Source organism: Alexandromys fortis, unplaced genomic scaffold, assembly GCF_014885135.2.
Source record: "Alexandromys fortis isolate MF-2015 unplaced genomic scaffold, M_Fortis_MF-2015_v1.1 scaffold_387, whole genome shotgun sequence".
Lineage (NCBI taxonomy): Eukaryota > Metazoa > Chordata > Mammalia > Rodentia > Cricetidae > Alexandromys > Alexandromys fortis.
This window is the reverse complement of record NW_026070783.1, coordinates 351,604-363,040: the sequence shown is the minus strand read 5'-3', so window position 1 is coordinate 363,040 and position 11,437 is coordinate 351,604. Positions and strand designations below refer to the sequence as shown.

The following is an 11,437-nucleotide window of genomic DNA, read 5'->3' as shown; positions in this document are numbered from 1 at the left end:
AAAAAAAATGACAAAACTAAATATCAAAGTAGACAATAAACAAAACAAGAAAATTAAAAAAAAAGATGAAGAACATAACAAAACAGAAAGCATTCACACACATGCACAAGTATGCACGAGCGAGCACACACACACACACACACACACACACACACACACATCCCATACACCTCCAACGCAAACAATCAGGTCAACTATTTCATGGATAAAGTCTGCTATAGAGTATGGCTCATATACTCTAGGATATTTCAATAGGAAAAAAAAAACTGTCCATAATCTAGCAGTGATCAAATGCAGCTTATTTTTTATTTTTATTTAAAAAAAACTCTTTTTTTCTCATTTTATGTACCAATTTCTTTTCCAACTCCCTTTCCTCCTTCTGCTCTCTTAACCTACCCCACTACACTACCCCTATCCACTCCTCAGAGAAAGTAAGGCCTCCCATGGGGAATCAACAATTCTAGCACATTGTTTTGAGAAAGGACCAAGGCCCTGCCTACTATATCTAGGCTGAGCAAGGTATCCCTTCAAAAACAATGAGTTCCAAAAAGCCAGTTCAAGCACTAGGGATAAATCCTGGTCTCACTGCCAGTGACTTCACAGTCTGCTCCAGCTATACAACTGTCACCCACATTCAGAAGGCCTAGTATGATCCTATGCTGGTTTACTTGCTGTCAAGCCAGAGTTAGTGGGCTCCCATTAGCTCAAGTACTGTTTCAGTAGGTGTCCCCATCATGGTCTTGACTTATTTGCTTGTATTCTCACTCCTGCCACTCTTCAACCGGACTTAGGTATCTCAACCCAGTGCTCCTCTGTGGATCTCTGCCTCTGCTTCTATCAGTTGATGGATGAAGGTTTTATTGTGTCATTTAAGATAACCATTAATCTTATTAAAGGGCAAGGACAGTTCTGACATCCTCTCTACTTTTATGTAGGGCCTTAGCTGGGGTCATCCTTTTAGATTCCTGAAAATTCCTCTAGTGCTAGGTTTGTTGCTAGCTGCATAATGACTTCCCCAGTCAAGATAATTCTTTCCTTACTTTGTGTCTCTGTCCTTCTAACATCTCAACCATCCCATTCCCTCATGTTCTCCCCCTTTCACTTCTCCCCTTTTCCTTCTCATCTGCCCTCCCTTCTTCTTCCAGTCCCATGCTCCCAATTTTCTCAGGAGATCTTATCTATTTCCCCATTTCCAGGGTAATCTATATATATTTTTTCTGTTAGGGTTCTCCTTGTTAATTAGCTTCTCTGGGATCATGGATCATGGACTAAAGCTTCATCATTCTTTGCTTTGTAACAATAAATAAATGGGATTTCTGAAACTGAGAAGCTTCTGTAAAGCAAAGGACACAGCACAGTCAATAAGAAAAAAAAAAACTCAATGGGAAAAGATCTTCACCATCCCACATCAGATGGAGGACTGATCTCCAAAATTAAATCAGAAACTCAGGAAAATAGACATCAAAACACCAAATAATCCAACTAAAATCTGGGTGTATATATCTAAACAGAGAATTCTCAACAGAATAATATAAAATAGCCAAAAGACACTTAAAGAATTTTCAGAATCCTTAGGCATCAGGGATATGCAAATCAAAATGACTCTGAGGTGCCATCTTACACCAGTAAGAATAACTAAGATGAAAAACACAAAGGATAGTTTATGCTGGATAGGATGAGGAGCAAGCGTAACACTCCTCCATTGCTGGTGGGAATGCCAACTTGTATAACTACTTTGAAAATCAGTATGGCAGTTTCTCAGAAAATTGGTAATCAACCTACCTCAAGACCTAGCAATACCACTCTTGAAAATTTGTTCAGTTATATTCATAGCAGCATCATTTGTAATAGGCAGAAGCTAGAAAGAGCCTGGATGCCTTTCAACCAAAGACTGAATACATAAAATATGGTACATTTGTATAATGGAGTATTGAGCAGTGGTAAAAAGTAATAACATCTTGAAATTTTCATGCAAATGGATGGAAATAGAAAAAAAAAAAAAAAACATCCTGAGTGAGGTAACCCAAACCAAGAAAGATGAGCAGGGAGTACTCACCCATAAGTGAATACTAGCTGTAAAGCAAAGGATACCAAGCCCATAGTTCACAACCCCAGAGAAGCTAAGTAATGAGGAGAACCCTAAGAGAAGCATATATATCCTTTTGGGAAGCAGAAACACACAACTCAAATTTTTAAAAATTCAACTAATTTTGTTAATTTAGTATAGTTACTTGGTTTTAAAATGTATTTCTCTTATTTTAAAGATTATAATTGATCAAGGAATTCCCCTGTTCAGTCTTTATAATGCTACATATATATCTGTCTTCATCAAAGCATTTCCTTGTCTGTCTTTATGTTACATATATGTTTGTATTAATAGCAATATTCCCCCTCAGTCTGCATAATGTTACTTGTATATGTGTCTTCAGAATGGACCATTGAAATCAGAAAAAAAGATTATGTACTCTTTTTTGGGGAAGGTGCTATCTCCCATTAAGTATTCTTTAGCTACCTGTTTCTCTTTGTCTGGGTTTGAGATGTGGTCTTTTCCCAGCTACTTTGACATGGATCTTGGTAGTATACATGTTCAGCTCATGTTTAAGTGTTCATTTTGGTGAATGTTTATGGGTGTTGCTTCAGACATTACTTAGAAATGCAATCTCATAGAAAACTCTATCATCCTCTGACTCTGACAGGTTTTTTTTTTTTTTTCTCCATTTTCTGCAACATTTCCTGAGCCTTAGGTGCGGGTATATTTTGTTGATTTATCTGTATCTGTATCTGTTGGTTACTTGATTTTACTAATAGAATATGTCATGTGATCATGATTCTGAAGAAATCCTTTTGGCACTTTTGAGCAATAGGGTTACAGCTTCCAGTCAAATTTTGTATTGTAATATTTATGCATATGCTATATAGACATATTTATTTAAGTGTGTTAAATGATAAAACATATATTGTACTTTATATTTTCTTTTAAAAGTATTTTTGTGGAGTGATTAAAAATATTTTTAAATTCATTCAATTGTAACCAGAGACTGCTCATTCATTTCCCAGCTACCCAGTCCCAAATAATCAGGCACAAGCTATGTTAATTACAACATTGTTTGGCTTATTAACTCAGACTTTCTATTAACTAGCACATCTTAAATTAACCCATTTCTTTTAATCTATGTATCACCATGAGTCTGTGGCCTACTAGTAAGGTTCCTGCAGCATCTTCATCCTTTTGCAGATATATCACATCTCTTTGACTCTTTACATCTCTGTTCAGATTTACCACCTGTCTTTATTCTGATATGTCATTGGCTGAAACAGCTTTATTCATAAGTGAATAAAAGAAACACATGTAAAAAAGTCATCTCACATCATTTATTCATTTTAAAACATAAATATTTTAAGTCACTAGTAATTTACTGATACTATTTTAATAACCTAAAAATTTACAAAATACAAATATGGAGATAAATCATATTCTTTTTAAAATGTACACATGTATGACATATATCATTTATATGTTACATGTAACTATACACAAATAAATTTATTGCACATTAGTTCATTATGGATTTGTCCTAAAATGAACCAGAAAACCCTGAGACACAGGCTTGACATTAAAATATGTCTTTATTGTATCTTACTTTACATAGAATTTCTTTGCTTCCATTTATTCTTTCTTTTTTTCATTTTTTCTGTCTTTGTCATCCTTTTTATGTCACCAATGTTAACATCTGTTAAATTTCAATAGATATTTTATCACTGATATGTATTTGCATGGTTTTTGAAGTGCATTGTTGTTTCCTCTAAATATGTACTGAATATTTAGACAAAATTAATCACTTATAGGGAAATTAAGGGTAAGTAAAAGTGATATTTAGTTTCCTCATTGTATATTGTACACAGGAAAATGTCAATATTGTGGGAGAGATCCTTTACAAAGTTTCATGAAATGGATAACCATTAAATAAATTACTTAAAAGTTGTTGATGGATTTGTTTGCTTTTTTTCTTTTTTCAGTATTTTCTAGTTTTATGGGATTTCCTGTAAGTTATGTTCTTTATATAGAAAGTTATTGTGTATTTTGAAAATCACTCTGTGAATTTCTCTCCCACCAAATGTAGATAACATATACGCTAGCTAAAGGAAAGGGAAAGTCACCAGAACTGCCTTGTTTCAGCCTGTGTACCTCCTGACAGTTTCTTTTTATTTCTAATGGAATGTATATAGGCATGTTTGCACATGTGCATACTCTATATTATATATATACATACACACACACACACACACACACACACACACACACACATATATATATACACATTGTATTCACTTACACATATGAATATTTTTCTTATTATTTATTCTGGATGTGGATAGATGTTTGATATGAATAAAGAAAATACAGTCATAAATAAAGTCTTTGACAGAGAATACAGAATAAATGCAGCTACCAAAGTATGACTAGGAATACAAGTTTGCTCTGATACTGCCTGACCCTAGCTGGAGTATTTCTATTTGTTAAAATGTATACTGGCTTTAAATCTCTATGAATTTGTGACTGGACAAATGGTTGACCCTGTGGGTAAGAACATTAGTTTTTTTCTAGAGGTTCCTAGCAACTGTATGGAGACTCACAGTCATATATTACTCCAGTTCAAGAGGACCTAGTACTGTGTACACATGATGCACTAAATAAATGCAGGCATACACAAACAGATATAAAATAAACAGATATAGAACTCTTTTCACAATTCTTTCATTTTGTTTTTTCCTTCTCTCTCTATATTTTTTTAACTAAGGACATTTTTTTTTTTTTTTTTGAAAATAGGTACTTGAGGCATTCAGTAAAGAGGAAATGTACTGTTTCAATGGCTGGCTACTTTTAGAAAACAATTTGTATATCTTCAAGAAATTTAAAGTGCACAGTTTTAATAGGTAACTAGCTAATAAAATTTATTATTTTGTTTTTTATATTAAGAAATGATAAATTAATAAGTATTAATTATGGATTTCTCACTCACTCACTGTCTCTTCTTTATATTTCTCTGACCTTCTATGTAATGCAATAGGTATCAGCAAACAACTCTTACTTTCACTTAACAGTGACATTTATTCATTTACTTAGTTATTTACTTTTAATTATGAGTATGTGTGTATGCATCTTTGTGGGTATTCTCATGTTTGTATAAGTGCCTACCAAACCCAGGATAGGGAAGCACATATTCTGAAGATGGAGTTGTGATGGATCTGTTGTCATTCCTGAACTCAGAACTTGCATTTTATGAAAAAGCCATGTTTCCTTTTTTATAATTTTGTTTATTTAAATTTGTACAATATATATGTATGTATATATACATATATATGTATATATGTGCATATGTGTGTGTGTCTGTGTCTGTGTAGGAGTATGTGATAATAGTGCATGAACAGTTAAATACAGCAATATTAAGTTATTTCTTTACTAACTTATCTAGGGATTTGGCAGATAATTGTGTACTATGGTAATGCTTGTGGAGATATTACAGGACAATTTGCAGGAGTCTGCTCTTGCTTCCAACCTGTTGATATCTGTCTTATTTCTGCACCTTCACAACAGTTTTGAGGTGAGCTGAACCTTGAGATTCTGGGTGATTTTCTTGCCTCTGCTTCTTACATTGAGAGAAAAACATTGGGATAATTGAAGCACACTGTTGTCACAATTGTTTTTTAATAATAGATGAAGGGATTCTCTGAATGTGGCTAACAAAGGGGGCTGATTGAGAAGCCATTGATAAAGGCACTGGGACTTGTTTCTACTGCATGTACTGGCTTTTTGGGACCCTAGTCTATTTGGATGCAAAGCTTCCTTAGGCTGGAGGTATGGGGGAGGGCCTTGGATTTCCCACAGGGCAGGGTTCCCTGCCCTCTCTTAAGGAGGGAGGTGGAGGGNGGTAAAGAATATAACTAAAGTGGGTCATCAGGCTTACATGGATAGTGCTTTTTACTCAGAGATCCATCACTTTGTTATCACTACCATTTACATTTTTCAACTAGTGACCTCAATTCAACAAATCTTTGGAAGAAACTTCTTTATTTGGAACTGCATTATAACTGTCAGTGAGACCACTATGATATATATAACTCTATTTACAAATTATGGCCCAATTGACCCAGACCATCTACAACACAGGATATTATAGAATCTCATATTACATAATATTAAATACAAATAGTATGTTGGGTTTGATAATCTCATAAAAGATGAATTTCTTTTGATGATTAAGGTAAAATTTGCATGCTATTTATAGGCACATGAAGGACCACATTAATAACACAATAACAGCAGTCACATTTCTTCTTTGTGGCATAATTTCATATATTAAAGGCAACTTGAACAAAATATCTCTTCATCTGCAAAGATGATTCTATCAAAAGCATTAATAATAACAGATAGTATTTTATTTCACTATATCAATGGAAGCTAAAAATAAAACTGCTTTGAGAAGTGTTGCATTGATTTATGTTTATTCTATTCTATAAATTACTGATATCATATCCTTTTTTACAAGAACTTTTTGTTACAAGGGAGTTACAATTCTACAAAGGAATTAAAGTGACTGTTCCTGACGGAAGTGAGTTTGTAAGCAGAAGAAGGTTTTTCACTCAAGGCTATTTTCCCTAGTTTCAACATTTTGCCCAAGGCTATTTGATAAAGCCCTGCTTTCATAATCATTGGAAAGAAGTGCATTCCAGAGTTTTCGAATCTAAAGAAGCAAAATGCTTATGTAGGGACAATATCCTAACTATCCTTCTCATTCTGATATCTGAGACATTTTTTTTACCAAATGGGAGATGCTTGGGAGAAGTTGCTAAAATATTTGCCAATTATTTGTATTTCTCCTTTCCCAGCTTTAAAATAAATAAATAATGCAAAACCTATAAGAATAATTGATCAGATTCCTGTATCACAAGACTTCAGAAAACTAGAAAAGAAATCACATATCCTAAAAATACAAAATCGTTTTCTGGTTTAAAAGAACTTTTTCCTTTTAAGTACTAATTTATTATAACAAATTGGTATTAATTTTTATCTACAAGATCTTATTGTTTTGCAAAGTAATTTAAGAAGAGAACTTGATAACATTTTGCAAACATCAAATAAAATCTTTGTTCTTTGGGTTGGAAATTAATAGAAGAAAGACATTTATTAAGGAAACTCTACATTCCCTAAATTATCTCCAGTATTATCTTAGTCTATTACTAAATACATGTGCAAATGACACCTGTTACACCTGTTGACTTTCATAACAAACACCTGATTTAATAATGTAAATTTTTATATCTTAAAATTCCACACACCTTTTTTTTCAGCAACCATGGATGGCAAACTGACAATTTAAACCATTTCTGTCATATTTCTTCATGAGCTTGCTATTGCTATTTTTTTTTTTTTGGTTTTCATTGGTTTCACTAATCTATGTGATCAATAAAGCTTGAATCAGGGGAGAGATATACCTGGTTGGGCGAAGAGAAATTAGAGAGATGTTTTCAGGGAGGGGGAAAGGCATATAAATTTAGGTGCCATCATCTCGTGAATTTACATAACCAGTTGAATTTCACAGTAAAAAATTGGGGGGGTGGGGCAACACAATGTTCTCTGCTTCCTCTTCTTCTCTGCTATTTATACAAACAGCTAAAGTATCCTGTCACCACTAACTCTCTCAAACATTTTCTAAAATGATGAATTGACTGTGTTCTCATAAGCTATAAATATAAATGAATCCTTTTTTGTAGTTAGTGTAGTCAGGTATTGTTGACTGATGTTTCTGTCCCACTGGTTCCTACAGCTGTTTAGTTCCAAATAAATACACAAAGATCTAAATTGATCATAAATTGGTTGGCCTAGTATTTCAGGTTTCTTATTAATTGATTATTACATCTTACATGAACCCATTATTATTGTCTGTGTTAGCCATTTAGCTTGGTACCTTTGTTGGTGAGGCAGTCACATCTTGTGTTCATTGTATCTCAGTGACAATTATAAACTAAGTATTTCCTCTTCTCAGAATTCTGTTCTCATTGTCCCACCTCTACTTTCTGCCTGGTTACTCCTCCTATAATTCCTGCCTGGCTACTGGCCAATCAGCATTTTATTAAAATATAATTTACAGACCATTGACCTACAGCAAGATATTTTGTCAAGACAAGGATAAAATAACAAGGATAATTAGTTATTATTTACCTTTTCACATCCATGCTGGAAATCCAATTTGAATATTCAATAATGAAACTTCTAAAAGTTTTATATCTCAGGGGAAATCATCAGGAGACCTCTTGATCTCCAAAATTCTTTGAACTATTCAACTTCAATAGTAGGAGGAGGAGGCTGCTTGTTGGTTCCCAGTGGTTTAGTCCAGAAATAATCACACAGACATCATATTATTTAAATCACTGTTTGACCCATTAGCTCTAACTTCCTATTGGCTAACTCTTACATCTTAATTTAACCCATTTCCATTAATCTGAGTATTGCCATGTGGCAGTGACCTACCAGGTAATGTTCCCAGCATCTGCCTTTGGCAGTGGCTCCATGGCTTCTCTTTAACTCCACCCTTCTCTCTCCCAGAATTTTGTTTAGTTTTCTCCATCTAGTTCTGTTCCCCTATACCTCTGCTATTGGCCCAAAGTAGTTATTTTATTAACCAATGATATTCACAGCAAAGAGAGGAGAATCCATATCACCTCCACTTTTTTCTTACAATATAAAGAAAGGTTTTAATTTAACATACTAAATTACATATAACAAAACAGTTATCAAGCAGGAATTACAGTTACAATATTTATATCTATTATCTTTTAGCATAACTAAGAAAAAATATAACTGTAACTTCTTCAACTACATCAAAGATTCCAAAATGTTATAATATTACCTAAGTAAACAATAAGTTTATTTTAAGCAACTTTCAAAAGTCTAGAACTGAAAGAGACATCTTGCTGCCTGCACAGTCACCCAAAGATCTTCTGTACTGTTGGGCCATCCATTTTCAGCCTACAGGCCTGTAATATCCAGCCGACTTTCCCATGAAGCAGGAAATTTCACAAACAATTCTACCTATATTGGTAGTTTTCAGTATCATTTTTTTTCTGTGTCCTGCAGAATGATTAACAGACGGTTTCATGAAACAGGAACCCTGAGCAATGGTTTCATATTTAGGCAAGTTCAACAGTCATTTTTCTGTGGGTCCTGCATGTCCACTTCATCAGACAGGACAGACAAGACCAATTTCTTGCCCAATTACTAACTAACTCCATTAGGAGCCTTTTTGATACACATCTTCCTCTTGAAGTAATTGGTGCTCCAAGGAGAAGATGTGTCTCACTGTCATGAAAAGTCCTATGCTCTTAAAATATTTTAAATGCCGTATTCTGAAGGTCTCTGAAAGATTTGAAGAATACCTATCTAACTGGAATATATCTGTATATCTAGAAAACCTAACTAACATGACTAGAAGCTTAACTATTATAGATGACTGTTTATTAACATGTATTTCTTAATTATGCATTACATTTTTAAATGAGCTGTATAAACACAATATCTTAATCAAGAGCAGAAATATGCACAAAATATATAATAAAATAGACCTTAATTTAGTATCAATAAACCAAGACCCATACCCATAAATATCTCTAAAGCATATTTCCCTTTGAATGTAAAGTAACATTTATAGACAATATTTGGGAATGTGGGCATAGTTCTCTCCAAATTCCTTCCTGTTGTTTATTAGCTTTCTTGTTTTCACTCTGCCTCTGCCCTTCTTTCTCCCCACATTCTGTTTAGGTATCCTCATCTACCTCTGTTCCCCTATAGCTCTGCCATAGGCCCAAAGCAGTTCCTTTATTATCACAGAATACAGAGAAGAGTCCCACATAATCACCTCAAACTTTGTGTCATCCTACTTATGTGTATGGCACTTAGACTCATAATTTCTCTCAACTATTCCTATCATTTTGGATTGAAATTGGGTGGTAATTACTTTTTTGAAGGAAAAAGACTGGGTGTTTAACAATTCTGAATTATCTATGAGCTTTTGCCTTCTCTAAATATCTAAAGTGTCATGTTAATTGAAATATGAAGGGAAACATTAGACTTTATAGTTTCCAATTTAAAATGTGTAATACATAAAAAGACATATGTCTCAAATTATCTAAAAACAATAACCTTAGCGCCAGAATATGTAGCCAATATAACAATAGCAAGACTTAGATGGACAGAATGAATTATCTTCTTTCAGGAAATATATAGCCCCTGGACACTTAGCAGCTTTCTGCCTTCAAGGATCAAATTGTCTTTCAGCTAATCCTGAAAGTGTATCTATAGTTATATCACTATTGATAAATTGATTTAGTTTTACTATTAAATTATTAATGACTAGCCTGACAATATCTCTTCCTTGTAATATATTGATTTCATGAAGAATATATCAGAAATAATAACAGGAGGGAATTATTGGAGGCTGTTGTAATTTTTTTAGCCAATTTTGGGAATAACCAAAATCTCTATTGCTGAAGGCATCATGACCATTAAAATCAATTTCTTGATCAGAGATAGAACTGACACTCCTTGAAGATTAACTTTCATGGTATGCGACAGGACCATGGAAACTTAAAATGGAGCAATAGAACAAACAATCCTACCCATCTATGATGCTTATGAATTACATCAAGAGCCAATATGGCACAATAACCTGCTGATAAAGTGCTGCCACGTTTTCCTTGCTTCTATAAACATGTTTATGACCCATTCAAGAAGAGGTATATTGTTCCTGGTCTTTGGAATCTACCTAAATTAACAGTGTTTGTGAAATAAAGGTATTGGAGAAGAATCCAGGATAGTTAATTTAATAAACAAGCATAATCTTCTAAAATAATATGCAACCATTTTTCTTATAAATATAATTTTTATTAATGATCAAGGAGACCTCTTTGCAACAGATTTAGTTCATTACAAAGAGCCATAACCAATGTAAGTGCATAGTTGTCTAGTACAGTCTCAATGTGTGCATTTATGAAATATTTCTATATGTATGGCTTGGGAAACACTACAGAAGACTGGGAAGAAAGATTAGAATAGCCAGGTGATAATGGAGTCTACTGTGAAATTGTGTCTCCTAGTAACATGAGAAGATATTCCTGTAAAGTCTCAGTAACATGAACACACAAATGTGAGTTGAACAAGTACAATGCCAGTTAACATATCAAACTGGATAGGGAAAAATCCAAGAGGTCTCAATTGTATACAAAGACCTATGGACAACTGAGAAAAGTTAGGAGCAGGAGAGGTAGTCTTCCTAGGGGAGAAGAACTATGATTGATTGTACAGTACCAAACTGTGACAAATAAAAACTATATGCAAAAAATGTCATATGAACTCAAAAGACTAAATTTGGGAAATATATAT

General features: G+C 33.7%; 1 protein-coding gene across 1 annotated transcript in view; it reads right to left on the bottom strand.

The window, feature by feature from the left end:
• LOC126496336 (60S ribosomal protein L7a-like) overlaps window positions 1-11,437 on the bottom strand; it is a 66,275-nt gene that overhangs the window by 20,342 nt on the left and 34,496 nt on the right. The window lies entirely within an intron of this gene.